This window comes from Adiantum capillus-veneris, chromosome 3 (assembly GCF_014529385.1).
Source record: "Adiantum capillus-veneris isolate H3 chromosome 3, ASM1452938v2, whole genome shotgun sequence".
NCBI lineage: Eukaryota > Viridiplantae > Streptophyta > Polypodiopsida > Polypodiales > Pteridaceae > Adiantum > Adiantum capillus-veneris.
In genome coordinates this window covers 85,723,136-85,743,676 of record NC_140933.1, presented here as the reverse complement: position 1 = coordinate 85,743,676, position 20,541 = coordinate 85,723,136, and the positions used below count along the sequence as shown (strand labels likewise).

Sequence of the window (20,541 nt, the reverse complement as noted above, 5' to 3'; positions counted from 1 at the left end):
CCATGATCAGATTTAGAGTACAGGTTTTGCATGGTGACTCCTTTTGGATGAGGGAGGCTGTCTATGATATCTTACATGAGCAAACAATGGTTGAAGCCAATTACTTTATGGATATCATGCAGTTTGAAGATTTGTTTGAGAGTCGGTTCAGAGTGCATCTTGGTACCTTCCCTTGGCTTTTGAGGTGGACAGCGAGTGGGTTCCCCTTGCCTCTCTTACAATTTGGTTGTGCCGTAGATCCGCATATCAGGAAATGTTAGAATGGATGTGGATGATTTTGGAGGCAGGGCCTAGGGGTTTCACAATCCCTTGGCTTTTGTGAGCTTCTACATGAGTTTTTTACAGTGGACGCTATCAGTCAGATACACATCACTCGAGTTGGCGGTTTTTGCTACATCGCCCGAGGTGGACAGAGCTTTGGGCAGATTTGTGTAGACTTGATCACTATCCAGATAGCTAGACTTCACTGCCTGGTTAAAGTTTCTTTTTCCCCAAATGTTTCTTGTGGTTTGCTATGGGATTTTTCCCCATGATTTCATTGTACATCCATTAGGGTTTTTCTCATATTTCTTGTATACAGGCCGATGGTCGATTTTATGTAATGCAAAGGGTCAAGCCCCACTTTTATTGAGATTGATTGGTTGAGAGAGAGAGAGAGAGAGAGAGAGAGAGAGAGAGAGAGAGAGAGAGAGAGAGAGAGAGCTAGCTAGCTAGCTAGCTTGAAGGTTTGTTGTGCCAACTCTAATCTTGCGATGTCTTGCCTTTGCGTGCCTTTTTGTTGGGCCACCTATCCTCGCTTGCCCTGCCCATGTGCTGTTAATTTGCTTGCCACCAGCTAAGGAGTTAGCTCTTAGCTATCCTTTTGTCTTCGTTTCCTCCTCGAGCTTGCTCATTGTCAGAACTTGCAGCTCGAAGATGGTAGCGATTCACATCGGCGACGGTCTGTTACAATTCTTCCTCATTTCCTGCTACTTACTCTACTACCCACCTCAATTAGCTTTGGTGGCTTTTACCCCCCAACACATGCCATGGTATGCTTTGTCTTGAGTACTGTTGGCTGTTGTCTGTGCCACCTTGTTTGGTGCTCGGACACTTAGAGCATTAGGTTGTGACGATGGCCTCTTCTGTGCAATGTAGTGAACACCACTTGGAGGGGATGCCCAATCCTACATTAGCGGGGCATGTGGGGAACCCTGCAAGGAAATGGCCCTACATCAAGTCACAATGGTTGGTCTTCGTGGAGGTACTAAGTTGCTCAATTGACGAATCTCCGGTCCAAGCTGATGGATAGGTTTGCCTTCTTGTTTTGGTTTCTTTCAGCTTGCTTTCCCTTGCTCTGGTTTATGCGTGTGTCGGGTGTGTGGAGTTTGGTATTTGCAAGCTTTGTTTTCCTCGTGCTCTATAAACTAATGTCACAAGACGGGCACTACGCGCCAATAGAAAAGAACATACTGAACATACTTTTAGTACTTCAATAACAACTGAACTGAGAGAGAGAGAGAGAGAGAGAGAGAGAGAGAGAGAGAGAGAGAGAGAGAGAGAGAGAGAGAGAGAGAGAGAGAGAGAGAGAGAGAGAGAGAGAGAGAGAGAGAGAGAGAGAGAGAGAGACGACACGCGACACGAAGTGGCGAATTTCCACCCCAGAGAGTATTGGCCCCAAACCTTGGCACCCCTTTCGGTATTTCTTTATATGCATCAACACAGTACAAGCTGGTACTCCAAACTCTGCACCTTCTCCAAGAAGCATGCCAGAGAATGAGCCCTTAGCATTGCCCTATGAAAAGTAGTTTACATGAAAAGCCTTCAAACTCAAAAGCTTTTGGTTCAAAAGCAATTCCAAAAAGCAGCCAACGTAAATCACGGAATTCACAACTGCCACGTCAACAGTCAGCGAAAAACCCGGAAATTCGTACAGCCTGCTACGTCAGCACTGTCAGCGTAATTTCCGGAAATCTCCCACGTCATCATTTCTGGGTCTTGCTTTATTTTAATCCTTTATGTCACTTGGGGCACGATCGGACGGGGTCCCCATAAGTTGGTAGGACTTCTTCTGTTACTTGTTCTTCTTAGGGTTTAGGCCCCTCGGCCGGTATCTGCAAGTTGGCTCCATTCTTCAGGGCTTTGACACATTAGCAGTTTGTGACATCTCCCCTTCTTGATAGAGAGTAATCGTCCACGATTACAGCATATCTTCAAAACAACTCAAGTTAGCTCAAAATTTTTTGACGGTCATTCCAAGGGACATTCCCATGGACAATCAGTTTGCTCTTTTTGTTAAGGAGTTAGCTTCTCTTTTCGGCTTTTGTGATCAAGGAGTTGGCTTCTCCTTTCGGCTCTTTTGATCAAGGAGTTGGCTTCTCCTTTCGTCAAGGTCGAAACTCTTGATATGTTGGCGTAGTAAAATTAGCCATCACACCCAAACCGCACTGATCTTCCATGGGTGTCTTGATGCACTAAAATTACATACCTAGGCAATCTCATCGAGTTAGGAATATTCAGTAGTTGGCACATCACAATGCAACACAAATGCTTACATATGCATGTTACAAGACACAACAAACAGTGCCACTGAGCACTCCCTCCAGACAAAGAGTCTGCGGTATGAAGCTATTCAACGAGTACCTCGTCACTCCCCCCGCAAATAACCTAAAAAGGTCCGGGCCATGAGCTCAGAGGACTGTACAACCAAACGTTCCCCAGACCGCAGTCTGCGTCGCTTGGAGGTTCAAGCATACAACCAAACTCCCCAGGCATCAGCATGTGTCATTCAGAGGTTTTCTAGCATACAACGGAACGCTCCCCAGACATCGGCCTGCCTCGTTTCGAGGTTTTGAAACATACAACGAAATGCTCCCCAGGCAGCGGCCTGCGTCGTTCCGAGGTTCAAACAATACCAAAACAATATTTCTCACTTCTCTACCCGGGAGTAAAATCACCAATTATTGAAACCAGAGTCAAACATTTCACCAAGACAGAAACCATCCTTTTGAAACAAATTTCAAACAGGATCACCAAACAAGTTCTCAAACAAAATTCAAAACTTAAAAAGCAATCTTGACATCAGCCGAGTTGGAAAAGTCAACTGACTTTCCATCCTGAAACTTGCACCAAAAATTAGGGTTAGATTCCTTTCGTAAGGTTGTAGCCGACCACAACACGGTTCATTAGCTCTTGGACATGTAGTGTTCCTCTGGCGGCGATGGTAGTCCCAAGCCATAATAATCACAACGGACCTCCAAGGTCATCAGCTCGTGAAGAGACATCTACTGAGAGATGTCGAAAAATTTCAAGTTATAATCTGTTAGGGTTTCTATGGCAAGCATTTCAGGATACCCCACTCTGCTAGAAGTTGCACTCCGAAGAAAGATGTCAGAAACCATATAACTTCGGGCAAAAATTTTCTTGAAAGCTTGCCAAGTTCTTGGAGTGTGCGGCTTGGTAACTATCGAGATCAACATCTGCATGGCACTGCTTGTGAGAAAAAACAGCAGCTCGAAACAAATCTTGGATCCTTCTCTTGCAAGTGATCTTTATGGCTTATGCCCTGTAAGACATGAGCGGTGAAGACGGGAGCGCGCCTGATGCGCGATGAAGTGAGGGTGGGAGTGAACTTTGGAAATGCGATCTTCCTCTGTCTGCTCTTTTGTAGGACCGGTACGCTTTTAGAAAAGCACACGCCTGATGCTTTGATACCATTGTCACAAGACGGGCACCACGTGCCAATAGAACAGAGAGAGAGAGAGAGAGAGAGAGAGAGAGAGAGAGAGAGAGAGAGAGAGAGAGAGAGAGAGAGAGAGAGAGAGAGAGAGAGTTGGCTCCATTCTTCAGGGCTTTGACACGTCAGCAGTTTGTTACAACTAACTTTGGGTGGGTGGGTGGGTGTGGGTGTGAGTGTGGATGGTGTGCTTTTAGAGCATATTTTTCATTCAATTTCATTGATTTCTTATTTTTTGTTTCTTCAATATGCTTCTTGTCTTCCTTGATTTCTTGTGTTACCACACTGGGTTGTCTACGGATTGAGTTATTTGGGTTTGCTGATGTTGACTTTGGTGCTTTGCTCTCTACACTATTAGGTTTCTTCATTAGGTTTCCAAAAGTTGGTTGTCACTAGGTCCTCCTCCACTGTCTTCTCGGAGGTTCCCATTGGCAACTTGTTAGAGTGGTAGGTTCTTTCTAGAGGAGATTGTGTGTTGACCTTGTTTTCACTACTGAGGAGGCACCACTTTGGAGATTGTGGATTTGGCAGGGAAAGCCCCTTGAGGCTTGTTCAACTGGATTAGAATTCTAGTGAGTGGCAGCGGCCTTCGTTGAGCATTGATTAAGTCTCTCTTTCCTTTTTTGCGTACACTGTATCCCTTGGGAGGAGGCTTCTTTTGTGGACTTGACACCCACCCCACCATCCATGCCAGTCAGGGGTATGGCAAGATCAACACATCCTCCCAACTTTCCAGCGGACAGCTTTGGTCATGCATCTGGACCCTCCGGATCGGTCGCAGGATATGCTTTTTCATGTGGATGATAGCAAATGCAGGATTGCCTGTTGGCACTTGGTCTGCAGTCACTGGTCATGATCTGACTTGTCAGAGATGTATTTTAGAGCCCGAGTCCTTGAGGCATTGTTTTTGGGTTTCCTCATATGCACAATGAATGTGGATGGTAGTTTGTTGTTTGTTGATTAGAGTGGGTATCCATGATCAATTCGTGACTTGGGGGGACCGTTGCATAACTTTTGCAATTTTTGGGGTCACATCTTTTTTTAGGGCTTGCCAACAGAACTGGTCTTCATGCTTACTCTTGTAGGATATAGACCGAGCACTCTACAAATGATCCTAGATGCAAGTCACCGGTTGGATTTCTGTTAGCGGGACACAATTTTCACCATGATATGCAACATCACCCTTTGTACCATGTGGAAAGCTCGATGTGCCCACATTCTGAGCTCAAAGTCCTCACCTACATCCACCATTTTGACAGCCATTTGGATTGACAATTCGCCGGCTCCTCTAGGGCAGCAAAGCAATTCGATGTGTGTCCTCATAAAGTCGATATCCCTCGGAAAGAGAGTTGTAGCCAACAAAAATCATTCTCCCTGACTTGGGGTCAAACTTCCCCCTTTGCTCCATCGGTACATGGACCTATGCATCGCGCCCAAAAATCCGAAAGTGGGAGATGTCTCGGTTCTTACCGAAATAGGCTTCAAATGGGGTCTTCTTAGGAACTAAAGTGGTTGGAGATCTGTTTATGATATGAACTAATGTCGCAACTGCCTCTGCCCATAAAGACTTTGGCAAGTCTCAATGCTCAAGTATGGTCCGTGCCATTTCTACCACTGTCCTATTCTTCCGCTCCACAACTCCACCTTTGAAGGTGATCCGGTATTTGCAAGCTCTCGCTTGATGCCATGGTTTGCACAAAACTGAATGAAAGCATTGGAAGTAAACTCCCCACCTTTGTCCGATCGAATAGTCTTCAACACTCGATTGCTTTCCTTCTCCACAAGAGAATGCCAATTCTTGAGAGGCCAAATGCCTCGTACTTGTGTTGTAGAGAGTATACCCAAGTAAAGCGGCTGAAATCATCCACTAGCAACATGAAATGAAGAGCCTTGCCGAGGGAAGGGGTCTGCCCAGGTGCACAAAGGTCGGTGTGAACGTTGCTCCAAGACTGCAATGGCTTGGCGTGTAGCTTGTAAGCCTCTGAATGGATGTAGCGCAGATAGTGTGTCGTGCTCTCTACAGTGGGTGCTCCTCAATGCAATGTGCGTGACAATCTCACTCAAAACAGACTGAAAACAAAGGAACAATAGACAACAACTGAGCTCACAGAGACACAACAGCAGCAGACCACAACAAATGACTCAACTATCTCAAAGAACTGATACAGACTCTGGCGTGGCAGCACACTCAGCTCCAGCCCAGGACTCACAGGTATAATGGGGTGTCGAGGCTCAGATGTGCAGGGATGGTGAAGACGTGCTTTGTGTATAGACTCACTACTCCTAACGACGACGCTGGACCATAGAGCTAGAAGATAATGATCCTGACCCAACAGCTACTACTCACATGTACCACCATAAAGAGCCACCAACGGCTCATAAATGTCAGCCATCTAAGTCTATCTCCAGATTGAGTGGAGGTGGTGACCTGGCCACGATGTCCACTAGACCAGTCCGTATCTTTGCTGCCACGTATCTCTGCTGCCACGTGTCACTGACCAGCCCAGAGAGTCCGTCCAGTGTGAACCAGCCTAGAGCAATTGTACTAACGGTGTGTCCTGTGAGAGTGACACTGTAGCCTGCTACAGGTTACCCACCACAAGATTGCTCACCGTCTCGGTGAGAGTAATATTGAAAAAACTGTGAAAGAAAACCACTAGGTACTGCATCCGTACATCTTTCCTGAAGCAAGTGCTAGGCCCATGACCTTACATACCTCAAAAGTGGAGTTAAAAACACTGCACTGCTTGCAATTGCCTTAAGCCTTTAAATAGCAGGAACCCAGTATGTATGATTGCATAGTCCAAGAATCGCAATTGGCAAAAGAGAAGGAGGCTCTACCGCAGAGATAAGCTCAGTTTGATTCCAGCGCATCTTTATCCTCCATAACCATAGTGAGAGGAAAATGACCTAGTCCATGCTTGCAGTTGCAGATGAACCTTGCCACACTTTTTGCAACAACACTCTTCTCGAAAAGAGGGATGACCATAAGCCCGAGTAACACCGCAAATAGGGTTAAGCTCTATCATGATGGCAGAACGAAAATCCTTCACAGCAATAGGATGGCCACCAAGTGAATGCTTGAGAGCCACATGCTAATGGGCTGAAATGTGGGGTGGGGGAAAAACTGGCTGAGGCTGAGAGGGGAGGGGAGGGCTAGATAGGGGCGAGGGGGAACTAGATGGGGGTGAGGGGGTGTAGATAGGGGCGAGGGGTGGAAGGGGATGGGTAGGGGGTGGGTAGGGGCGAGGAGGGGCTGGTTAGGGGCGAGGGGAAAGGGGGCGGGTAGGGGCGAGGGGTGGCTGGGTAGGGGCGAGAGGGAAGTGGGTAGGGGCGAGAGCAAGGGAGGGGGTGGGTAGGGGCGAGGGGTGGGTAGGGGGTGTGAGGTGCGAGGGGGAAGTGGGTAGGGGCGAGGGGTGAGTAGGGAGTAGGGGCGAGGAGTGGGTAGGGGGTGTGAGGGGCGAGGGGGAAGTGGGTAGGGGTGAGGGTGAGTGGACATGGGGACTAGGGGCGGGGGGAAAAAGGGTAGGGGGAAGAGGGGGTGTGAGGGGGAGGGTAGGGTGTGGGGGATAGGGGGTAGATGGGGGCAAGAGGGTGTGAGGGGGTGGCAGATAGTAGATATCAATCTCCAATGCAAAGTATGACCGTAAGAGTTCGTATTCCATTGCAGACGAATTCCATGGTCCACTGGTTGAAAGTTGAGATGCTACAGAGCGCGGCAGTTGATGGAGAGTATGAGGAGGTACCAGGCTGTTCCAATTCGAGGCTGGTTGCTAGGGACAAAGAACTATGTTGCACGACGGGGTCCATGCCTCCTCCTAGGCGAATTGGTTGCATCCGGGAGCCAGGAGTATGTATCCACATGGCATTGTTTCCCCAATCATGAAGTGCATTAGTGTGTCACAGCCATGGTCTGCCGATGAGCAAGGAAACCTGCCCTCTACCTGTGGAAGACTGACCACCACAAAATCCAAGCTAAATGTGAAGTCTTGTACCATCAGAGGCACCTTCTCTACTATGCCCACAGGGTAGACTGTCCTCTGGTCCGCCAATGTAACAGTGAATGGAGTAGGCTGCAGACCTAAGGCCAACATAGTAAATTCTGGCATCAGATTGATCCTAGATCCACCATCCATGATGACGCCTGAGAATTGATGCCCAAAAATAGACACAGTGAGACAATGACTTTTGTAGTCGGTGAGGGGAGCAGTTGGATAAGAAATCATGTAGGACTCCAAGGGCTGCACAGGTAGGTGTCCGCCACTAGGCCCTGCACCAGGATACAGAGACTGGATGATGGAAAAGGTGTCACTTCTAAAATTTGCATCAAGTGGAAGCATGTTGTACAATGACACTTGCTGAAAGGTGTTTTTCAAGATAGACTCTGCTGTAGGCTTCTCTCTTTTGATTAGATCTCGCTATAGTATCTTAAGCTTCTGCAAGTTCTCTACTGCTTCTTTGAAAGCACCATCAATATCTGATAGAAGAGAGGTAGATTGGCTCTTGGCACTACCTGTTGGTTTGTTAGCTACTAGGGGAGTTTGACTCATTTGTGTGACTGGAGATGGAAAAATTGGACGGCCAAGGAGGCTGAGACCAAGAGCAGCTCTCTGTGCCCGTGTGAGCACACCAGTCGGCTCTTCCACCTGCTTCAACCCATTGCGAGAGGCAACTACAAGAGTGGAAGGCGGGGCATGTGGAATGGTGCTTACTGTGATGAGGTTTTCCAGATGTGGATGCACGTTGTTTTGGGTAGTCCTTACTATAGTGATCCTTAGCTTCAGGGCAATGTCGACAAGGAGGGGACCCTTCTGGCAACGGACATTTGCTCTGATAATGTCCATACTCCCCGCACCTGTAACACAAAATTGGCCTATTGGAGGATCGAGGTGGTCTTTGCCCTTGCTGCATGGGACCGGATGTTGACGTGTAGAAGCTTTGGGAAACTGAAGGAGTACTAGCATGATAAAAGGTAGGGGATGTGAAGTTGTTGTGCATACCTTGCATGGGAGGTGTTGTTAGCAGAGGTCGCAACGGGTTTTGATGGCCATAGGGTGAGACCATGTTGGATGCAGGTGCTAGCCCTTGTTGGAGAGAAGGATCGAGACTTTGTTGTATTTACCGCAATCCCTTGATATAGTAGCAATCCTTGTCTTCATGCCCAGACTTTTCGCAGAAGTGGCAATAAGCCCGAAGGGGACAATCCTGTGGAGGATGTCTTGGAGAGCGACACGAGCTGCACCATACCATAGCTTTAGTCTCCTGCTGAGATCGAAGCTCTTCTAGCTCTCTCTTGATTTGATCCAAAGCCTCAAGATGTGTTGGTTTCTCCTGTCGAAGAGAGATTGATTTCTCCTCTTGAAGAGCGCATTGTAGTTTTAGGGCTTCAAGTTCTCTATGTAAAGAAGTCAATGGATCAGCAGGACTTTCCGAAAACACAGAGGGGGTCTCTATGTGAGGGGAGTTGTTGAACAGCTTCCTAGCCCCCTCTATCCTAGTAGCAGCTGCGATGAACTCCTCCAGAGTGGTGTCAGGTCGGAGACTCTCTCAGAGTTTTTGCTGAGAAGTTTTGGGAAGCGCCTTCACCACCCACTTCTTAACCATAAATTCACCGGGTTGCTGGGGAAGCTTGGCAACCAGAGACTTGGTTTTAGTCATAAGTTCTGCAAAAGTTTCCTCTGGCTGGAGCACCATGTTGGCCAACTCATCCAAAACCTTCTCCTGGTAGTCACCTGGCCCGAATGCTGCACAAAACTGTTGTCTTAAGGCTGCCCAAGTTGCAAAATGGTTCTCTGCAAACTGGCTGTACCATTTGTCTGCTAAGCCATCCAAGGTAGATGGAAAGAGTACCAAATAAGCATCTTCTCTATTAAGACCACGACCCCTACAGAGAGATACAAACCTCCTTGCATGGTTGTCAGCATCTTCTGAAGAGAGTCCTTTGAAGGTAGGGAACTTGATGTTTACCTTGGCCAAAACACTAGCCAATGCCTCCATGGCCCCTTGCTTAGGAGCCCGTTGCTCAATAGCCTGCTGTAACAGAATAGGAGAGAGCTTTATTGGGGAAGGTGATCCGGAAGATGTCGAACCGGATGGAGGAATGGGTGATGTCAGATGTGGAGGTATGGGTGATGAGGTTGATGGACTTCTACTAAATACCAAGGGTCGTCTTCTATTGTAGTACTTCAGAGACTCAGTAGTGCGCTTTGACGCTCGACTGACCGCCTTGTATGTGTCATGCAGCGATCACCAATCCAACCAAGCTTTGGACAAGAAAACCTTTAACTGGTTGAAGACAGGTCTAGACTCTACTAGACCAGGCAAGTGACTAGACCCAGGCTGGACCAGGGACGAGGACTAGACCAGGGACGAGGAGGACTAGACCAGGGTCGAGGAGGACTAGTCAAGGGACGAGGGCTGGTTGGACCAGGGCAAGTGTCACAAAGTGATGATGTGGCGGACAGCAAAAACCCTAAAATTCCTGCAAACCCTAATTTTTACCAAAACCCTAAATTCCGGAAATCGCGGAGGTGGTTTTTTTTAAAAAAAAATATATATTTTTTTAAAAGAAAATGATGAGCGACGCGAATTTTGCTTTTGCTTTTTTTTTTTTATAAAAAAAGAGAAAAGACTCTCTAAGAGAGAGAGAGAACTGATGCTTTTGATTTTAAAAGCTTTTGGGGCTCTGCTTTTGGGCATCCCTTGTAACCTTTAAATTAGTGGTGAGGGCCTCACTTCTCAGAGTATCTGGACGCAGAGTCTGAGAGTGAAACCCTAACCGCTCTCTTGTACTTTGATGATTGATTAATATAAAAAGAAATACCGAAAGGGGCGCCAATCTTTGGTGCCAATATCTCTAGGCACGGAACTCCGCGGGGCCAGTGCAAATCTATTGTGATCTGTGAATTGTTTTGAAGTGGTTATTTGGTGCTGTCGTGGTTGATTCTTGACTTGGAGTGTCCAAGTCTGTTACAGTGGTATCAGAGCACGGTCGATTTCTCTTCTACGGGAAATCCGATCCCCGAATTTTTTTTCCGCGGCACCTATGGCTTCAGGCAATGATCAGTCGACTCCCTCTGCATCTGGAGATGCGGGCTGGGATCACAACGAAGATTCAGACAGAGAGTATGGCCCGCCTTGGCCTACTTAGGCGGAGCGGCGAGAGATAGAGCGTCGCCAGTTGATCGGCGATGCAACAAAGATGATGCTCAATTTTGCCAAGGACCCGAAGATGGCAAAATATATGAACCAGACCTCTTTGGAAGAGGTACAGATGGAGTGGCAGAGAACCACAACACCACTCCCGAAACCCGCTCTCAAGAAACCTTCTGCCTCCAAGAAATATACGGAGAAGGAACTGGAGAACGTGGTTGATGCACGAATTGCTCAGCTTTTTGACACGCAAAAGAAAGCCAAAAAGCACGGCAAAAAGCAGAAGAAAGGCACTGACTTCCCGGGATATTTGGGTCGTCGATTGACATTTGACAAGGCAAAGAAACGGAAGAAGCGTGTTCGATTTGAAGGAGTATCCAGTTCTTCTTCTTCTTCTTCTTACAGTTCTTCTAGCTCCTCGGATTAGAGCGAAGAAGACAGGAAAAAGCAAAAAGCGAAGCAAGACACAAAGCTTTGGAAAGGGCAAGAAAAAGGCAAAGAAGGCTACATCTCGCCCAGAGACTGACAGTTCTACTGAGGACTCGTCTACAGACAGCTCAGATTCCGATGACGGAAAGTTTTATGCGAACAAGAAGAATTTTTACAAAGCCAACCAGTATGACTTTCTCGAAGATAAAAGCAAGAAAGTCCGAGAGTTTAAGGAAGGTGGCCACTCGATCAAGTTTGATACTTTTCAGGATACTCAGATGCTTCGAAGGCTTTGTCTTTTATACAGCAGTTTGACATCGCTTTCGCGGGAGGACGCTATTCAGAGCACTCCAAGATTCGGAGAGCGGCCTCTTACTTTAAGGGGAATGCTCGCACTTGGTGGTCCACGCTTCTATTAAGCAAGACTGTGCCAGTTACATGGCTGAAATTCAAGAGGCTTTTTATTTCTTCTTGGTTGACTCAAGAGTTTGAGCGAGATATACGAGCTGCTTGGAACCATCTCCGGATGACCAAGAGCGATACTGTGAATTCTTATTGTGAAAGATTCTGGAGCTCTTTTCTACCCGCCTCTTCATTCAAGAAGATCTCGTTCAGAGAACAGATTAAGCAGTTTACATTGGGTCTACCTACAGAGATCCGAGACCACTGCTTGGAACAAAAGTCAGCTTCTATTCAGGAGTTGATGAGTCATGCGAAGCGGGGCTTTGCAATTCACTCTGGCAGTCTGACCTACCCCACAGATGAGGCCATGACACAACGAGCCGAACAGACTTCTGGGAATGAAAGTAGAATGAAAAAGAGCAATCCAGAGAAAAAAAAAGGATGCACGACCCAAGCTTGATCCTGAGGAGAGAGCTCGCTTCATCAGAGAGGGGAAGTTCTTTGGATGCGGGGAACATGGACATATTTCCGCAAAGTGCCCTGATAAGGCACAGAAAGAACAGAATGATAAAGACGACGACAGGTCAGAGAGTTCGAGAGCAACTGAGGAATGTGGCAGAAAAGGCAGATAGAAAAGCAGAACTGGTACCACATGGCGTGGGACCTGCACCGAATCTAATGAATGAATGTACAAACTTTGCCACTTTCGGGGCAAAGCGAAGGATCAGGAAGCTCTTTTGAAGGAGCCAAGGCCAACTTCTTTTCACTTGGAATTGGCGGCTCGATTTGAAACTACGCCCGACAGACTGACGCCACAGGCGGAGGTAGTTCGACTGGCACCCGGATGGGATGTTGCCATTACACCGAGCATTGGCAAACTTCGTTTGCGATGACAGGGGTGTTCAGGGCACGCGAGTGATGTTCTACTCAGGATCCCTTGGTACCGCAAGAACTACGCCGTGGCTGACTACCGGACCGAGAAAGCGACTTTAATAAATGAAGGGCTTAGAGATTGTACTTGATGAACTTCAGTTTTCTTACTCATTCTTTTGGGAGAACTGAACGATGGATAAAAGTTGAAAATGTTTTGACCTGAAGAAAAGAACGCCAAGATTTTTTTTCTCCACGCTCATGCCGATTGCTTTTGAGAGGGCCTGAAGATCATACCATTGATCTGATATCTGGAAGCACGCCACCGAATCGGCCACCTTATTGTGTGAGCCGAGTACAGAATGAAAAGATTATGAACCTAGTGAAAGACCTCTTGGAAAAGGGTCTTGTCCAGCCTAGTACTTCACCGTATTGCTCTCCAGTGTTGTTGGTTTTGAAGAAAGACGGATCTTGGAGAATGTGCATCGATTATAGCACTCTCAAGGAAATCACCATCAAGAACAGATTTCCGATTCCTAGGATCGATGATATACTCGACAGGTTACAGGGATCCTCGTGCTTTAGCAGGATTGACTTGAAGAGTGGATATCATCAGATCAGGATAGCGCCAGGAGATGTCTACAAGACAGCTTTTCGGACGACTTTTGGGTTATTTGAGTTTTTGGTGATGCCTTTTGGCTTAACCAATGCTCCTGCGACATTTAACCGGATGATGGATAGGATTTTTTGAGAGTAAAGGCTATTTGTTGGCACTTTCTTTGACGACATCATTGTTTTCTCCAAGAATGAGGCAGAACACAGAGATCATCTGCTTCAAGTCTTTCAGGCATTACGAGATCACACATTAGTGATTAATGCTACGAAAAGTGAATTTTTCCTACCAGAGATACATTTTTTGGGACACATTGTGTCAACAGCAAGAGTGCAAATGAACCCGGCCAAGATAGAGACTATCCGTGATTGGCCCGATTTGAGGAATGTCCATGAAGTCAGAAGCTTCTTGGGACTGTGTTCGTACTACAGGCGGTTCATACGAAAGTTTGCAGAGGTTGCTTCCCCTTTGCATACCTTGACACAGAAAGGAGTACCTTTTTCGTGGGGACCCACAGAGGTGACTGCCTTTCGAACATTGAAAGAGAAATTTACTACGGGACCTATTTTGACTTTGCCGGACTTGCAGAAGTCATTTGAAGTATATTGTGATGCTTGTGGTCGTAGTTTGGGTGCGGTCTTGATGCAAGAAGGCCATGTCATAGCTTACGAGAGCCGTTTGTTCTCTAGGCCGGAGATGACAGCACAGATCTATGAGAAAGAGCTTTTGGCGGTTATCCATGCTCTTACTCAGTGGCGGCATTACCTACTCGGAGCGGATTTTACTGTCTTTACAGACCATCAGAGTTTGCGCTACTTCTTGTCACAGAAGCAGCTTTCGGAAAAACAGATGCGGTGGGTGAACATCTTGTCACAGTTCCACTTCCAGATTGTCCATGTGCAGGGACAGAAGAATGTGGTGGCAAATGCTTTGTCTCGAAAACCGTTGGTTCTGGCTATTTCCGCGATACATCATAGGAGCTTCGAGGATATGGTCGATCAATATGCCACAGATACAGATTTTGTAGATATTTTCACACGGATACGGGATGGGGAGATAGTAGCTGGATACTCCCTTCGGGAAGTCTACTTGATGAAAAAGACTATGTTGTGCGTTACACAGCCGTTGAGGAAAAAGGTTATGACTGATTGCCACTGTCCACCTTTTACAGGTCACCGCGGCATTGCTACCACCATGAGAGGGGTAGAGAGAGATTTCTTTTGATGGAGACTGAAGAAGGATGTGGAAGAGTTTGTGCGCAGTTGCTTGGTATGCCAGAAGGTCAAGTTTGACAGGCATAAGGCACAGGGATTGTTACAGCCTTTACCCATACCCACCCGCCCCTGGGAAAATATTGAAATGGATTTCATTTTTTTTGATCTCCCGAGAATATAGAATGATCACGATGATTTTCCGATTACATGGCACGCCTGAGACGGTTGTCTCTGACAGAGACCCCAGATTTATGAGTTTGTTTTGGAAGGCAATTTGGGAGAACATTGGCACGCGGTTGCAGTTCTCGTCATCGTTCCACTTGCAGACTGACGGGCAATCTGAGATTGCCAATTCAGTGATTTTAGATTTATTGAAGTCTTGTATCTCGCATCAGAAGACTCAATGGGAAAAGAACTTACCTTTGGTGGAATTTGCCTACAATAACACGATACACTCTTCAACGGGGAAGACGCCATGTGAGATTGTTGAAACTGCTGTGAAGGTTCCATCCTTTCTGAGCACGAAAGATTAGAAATTTGAAGCGGATGAATATTCGCGAGACTTGGATACGGCTTTTGCCAAGGTTCGCGAGACTTTGTAGGAGTCTCAAGAACGACAGAAAAAGGTAGCGGATCGCCATCGTCGCGACTGGAAACTGAAGGAGGATGATTGGGTGCTCTTACTTTTGAGAAGGCACGTCTAAGAAAGAAAAAGGGAAAGGAGAGGCTTTTTCCAAAGCTTAGTATGTGATACTACGGACCTTTCCAGATTACTGACAAGATAAATGATGTCTCCTTCCGATTGAAACTGCCAGATACTTGGAGGATTCACAATGCATTGCATGTGAGTCTCTTGAACCCTGTTAAGGGTGATGTGCCTGATGATGGGGAGCCTGATGAGCAACCCAAAGTGGAAGAAAACGAGGAGATCCTTGTTCCTGAACAGATTTTGGCACATAATGATACGAAGAAAGGTAAAGTCCGAAGGCGGTTCTTGGTTAAGTTCAAGAACTTTCCTGCATTTGATGCGAAGTGGATGGAGGAGGAGGACCTAGCAGATACTCCTCAGATTGTGAAACTTTACCTCGATGCTTTTGGTTTAGCTTATTCTACTCCAAATGGAACCCAGAATTCAGCTTGGCCGAAGATCTGGTGCAGTGGGATGCACAAGAGGGGAGTCACTCCACTCCTTTGTCAACAGATGCCTCGATTTTGATACTAAAGTCACTGATGTCTCTTTGAGCTTCAGGGATACTGAGAGCTGACAGTATTCTGCTGGATGACTTTATGAAATGGAATTCCTGATTATGATACTGATTTGTTCTTGACTTCTTGTGAGTGCAGGAACTGATAGACGAAATGACTGCAGCATTTTGGTCTACTTGATCTCGAATAGACATGGTTGCAATAGGGGTTAGTCAATCGGACATCGATGAGGTCCCGATTGGACCTAGATGTGATTGCTAGCTACATTGTCGATAAATCATGGTCTAAGATCCGAATGAATGTTGAATGTCATGTGATGTCTGGTGATGTCCTGTGATGTCGTGTGATGTGACTGTCGATTTTGTACATGTGCTAGATGTGTGTTCCTAGTACGTAGGTACTAACAGTCAGTGTCTGCTAAGACGGTTTATGGCTTTTGTCGGTTTTGCAGGCGTAATCGCGGTCGATTACAATGCTTTCAAGAGGGGGGTATGTCACAAAGTGATGACGTGGCGGACAGCAGAAACCCTAAAATTCCTGCAAACCCTAATTTTTGCCAAAACCCTAAATTCCGGAAATCGCGGAGGCGGATTATTATTATTATTATTATTTTTTTTGAAAAATGATGAGCGACGCGAATTTTGCTTTTGCTTTTTTTTTTTTATAAAAAAAGAGAAAAGACTCTCTAAGAGACAGAGAGAACTGATGCTTTTGATTTTAAAAGCTTTTGGGGCTCTGCTTTTGGGCATCCCTTGTAACCTTTAAATTAGTGGTGAGGGCCTCACTTCTCAGAGCATCTGGACGCAGAGTCTGAGAGTGAAACCCTAACCGCTCTCTTGTACTTTGATGATTGATTAATATAAAAAGAAATACCGAAAGGGGCGCCAGTCTTTGGGGCCAATATCTCTAGGCACGGAACTCCGCCGGGCAGTGCAAATCTATTGTGATCTGTGAATTGTTTTGAAGTGGTTATTTGGTGCTGTCGCGGTTGATTCTTGACTTGGAGTGTCCAAGTCTGTTACAGCAAGAGAGGACTAGACCAGTTGGACCAGGGCGAGAGGAGACCAGACCAGCAGACCACACAGTGCAAGGCAAGGTAGGCGAAGCTAGGTAAAAACCACTAGCTTCACTGTTTGTATTCTCAACAGAGAGTGAGACTTCTGTTGATGTCCCACTGTGATCGCCAAAATGAGAGCACCTGTAGTGCAGATAGTGTGTCGTGCTCTCATAGTGGGTGCTCCTCAGTGCAATGTGCGTGACAATCTCACTCAAAACAGACTGAAAACAATGGAACATAGACAACAACTGAGCTCATAGAGACACAATAGCAGCAGACCACAACAAATGACTTGACTATCTCAAAGAACTGATACAGACTCTGGCGTGGCAGCACACTCAGCTCCAACCCAGGACCCACACAATGGGGTGTTGAGGCTCAGATGTGCAGGGATGGTGAAGACGTGCTCTGTGTATAGACTTTCTACTCCTAACGACGACGTTGGACCATAGAGCTAGAAGATAATGATCCTGATCCAAGAGCTACTACTCACATGTACCACCATAAAGAGCCACCAACGGCTCATAAATGTCAGCCATCTAAGTCTATCTCTAGATTGAATGGAGGTGATGACCTGGCCACGATGTCCACTAGACCAGTCCGTATCTCTGCTGCCACGTGTCATTGCCCAGCCCAGAGAGTCCGTTCAGTGTGAACCAGCCTAGACCAAGTGTACTAACTGTGTGTCCTGTGAAAGTGACACTGTAGCCTGCTACAATGGATTCTTGATGTTGCTTCCCTCGAATGCAATTAATGCATTTCCCATGCTTACTCCCAACATCTGGTAAGTCTATAAGCATCTGCTTACGAAAAGCTAGCCGAAGAGCATCATTGTTCAAATGACCAAATCTGTAATGCCAAAGATGATAAGATCACCTGTGGGTCTCCGTGTTGCTGAAGAAAGAGCATGGAGCGTTTAGAGTCTGTTCTCCACCGAGCCCCCTCTGACCTCTTTGCCGGATTGCTGATCCCGAATAGATACTACATCCTCTGTAAAGATCACCTCCATGCCAAGCTTGCTCACGTTGTGCACAGACATAAGATGAAATCCCAACTTTGGAGTATAAAGTACCTTGGAGGTATGCATACCCCCTCTGCCGTCACGAATGAGCTCCATAGATCCCTTGTTCTGGATAGGAGTTTCAGATTTGTCGCCAATGAAGATAGTACCACGGTGTTGTCGCATGTTGGACAAAAGATCCTTTGAAGGTGTCGTGCTATGAGGCACCACTGTCCAAAATCTAATCACGATCATCCCGACCCGCAAGTGTCAATTCAACCTCCGATGTCCGTGGAGAGTCCTTTGAGGGGAAAATTTCAAAATGAACAAAGGTTGGTGACTGCACCACTGCCATCGAAGAAGTCGAAGCATCTCTAACTCGCTTTGGACACTTCCTCCATTAATGTCGCTTCTCACCGCAATTGTTGCAATACCGTTCCGTCTTCAAGGCTTCCCGCTCAACATCACTCTTCTTGTCTTTGGTGTTATTGCTTTTCTTCTTACCTTTTTGCTTCTTGTTGTGGAAGAAACGGTAAAGGATTCAGAGCTTGACTTCTTTCTCGTATTGAACCGCTCTTTTTGGTCCAATACCATTGGAACCATCTCGTCCCAAGAGATAGAATTCAGTTGTCCACTCGTAATCAATGAAGAGTAAAAGTTGGTGTACCGAGGAGGCAATCGGGCAAAAAGCTTGATGGCCATATCCTCTGAATTGATAAACTTTTCTATATGAAGTATCTCTTGTTGAAGCTCTTGCATCTTGTTGATGTGATCCCACATGGAAGAGTTCTTCACATCCAAGGTCCTCAATCACACCTCGTTGGCTATCTGCTTCGTTGGAGAAACTCGATTATAAAGTGAAGAAAGTTGATTTCAAATCAACTTCGCATTGTTCATCAATCGTATGTGGCTAATTAATGATGGTGTACTGTTGAGGATAATGAAAGACCGGATTGGAGCATTGACACGTTCCCATAGCTTTGCTCCCGCAGGGTCCTTTGGCTTTTGAAAGTTTCTTGAGACAAAACCTCCAAGCTCGTAAGAGTTAAAGACCGCCATCATGGTAGCTTTCCAAGTGGCATAGTTGTCTCCATTCAATTGCCGATCCGAGGGAAAAGTAGGAAGGGCAGGTATCTTGATTGGTTGATCACCTACGCCGGAGTAGAACTGAACCAATCTCCCCACTCCTCGTTGACGGGTGGTTCACCACCACCGCCGGTACCATCCTCATGATGTACTTCTTCATCACGGACTGAATTCATGTCAGAATCATCACTCCTCTCCATGGTGTTGAAGAACTCGGGCATGTGACGAGGCTAGGTCGAGGTAGAAGTGAGAAAATTTGCAAATCTGCCCACTACAATTGAATTCATCCCCAAATGAGTGAAAGACGCAGAAAAAACAGCAAACCGTCTCTTTTCGTCGCAGAAATTCAGCACCAAAAACTCACACAAATCACTGATCGGATTCAAGAGCATGTTGTGGCTCTGATGCCATGTCAAAGGTGCAACGGAAAAGGGTGAATCTGTCACGAGGACGTGGCAACTGCTAACCTTAGTTGTTGGTTTCTTTTCAATGATTTTTGTTTAATTTTTGAGACCCTCTTTTTGAAGTTGCAAATGGTCGGACATTGTATGGCCAATGTGAACGGTAGTTTCACCCGCAGACGGCAAGTTTGTCAGCACTGAAATTCTTAAAGTAAAAGGATGTCTAGGCTCAATTCAAGATCATGTAGGTCCCCCCGTCGCACTTAGCAAGTTGGTGGATACTAGGAAGTGAACTCAATAAAGGCATAAAGTCAAGGTGGGATCACCAACAGAAAGTATCCAACAGTTGGGCCATATTGCACTTTTGGATGTGGTCCCAATGAGGATAGATGGTCAGAAGACCAACGGGAGCCCGACGGAAGCATCTCCTAAAAATTAGGGAACTGCTATTTTGGGCCGTGAAATGTGTTCGCGTCATTACTTTCGGTATGACTAGGGGAACATTTTATTACTTTGCTGCAAAGTCAACTGATGCACCAGTTGAGAGATTTTTAAGCAAGAAGCCCAATGCGAGGAAATTGCATGTATGAGTGCCAAGTGGCACTTTTTGGTCAATTTACCAAGTTTGGGAGAAGAGAACTCGTAACTGACTTTTTGGAGCAGTTTTGGAGGCTGATAACTGTGATTTTCAACCATTTCTCTCCATTTTTGAGCTTCCCATGACTTTACCTAAGATTAAGGAGCTCATTTTCAGCATTGGAAGGCATCAGATGCGTGTTTACAGGGCTGTTTTGCTGCGTTTTCAGCAATATGTAGGTTTTGGCAGCCATGGAAATCTTCTCCTTTTTGCATCTATTTGTTCACAGATGCATTACAGGTCAAGGGCAGAAGAGAGGGCGCTCGATTTATGCTGGGGGGATGCTTCATTGAGAGCCTGTCAACAGGTTAAGAGCTATGGAGTGCTTTCTTTCCCTCTCATGTACAGTGTGGTGCTAGGAGTGATGCCCTGCACACTACACACTGCTCTCTCTCTCTCTCTCTCCCCTACGTGCAGTTATGTGATGCCCCACAAGAGGGCTCCTCATTTGACTAATGTACAACTGTGTGGGTTCATGCTTTTGTGCTGAGGCAAGAGCCTCCTTGAGCAGAAACAGGGGTAGCTAGCTGCTACTCCAAAGCAGGCACTGGTGAGGGTCATAACCTCACCATACAGGTGCAAAATCAGCGTTGTGTATGCGCTGTAATTTTACTGTTTTTCAGCCATACGAACGCCAGAACCTTTGGGAATCGTGTCCCATTGGCATAGGACAGTTAGGGGACTGTTTGGGGCTGAAAACAGGGCAAAAACCAGTAAATACAGCGTGCTGAATTTACTGTTTTTGGGCAGGAAACAGAG

General features: G+C 46.4%; 1 protein-coding gene across 4 annotated transcripts in view; it reads left to right on the top strand.

Annotated features, from left to right (window-relative positions):
* LOC147461233 (uncharacterized) overlaps positions 1–20,541 on the top strand; it is a 139,096-nt gene that overhangs the window by 11,113 nt on the left and 107,442 nt on the right. The window lies entirely within an intron of this gene.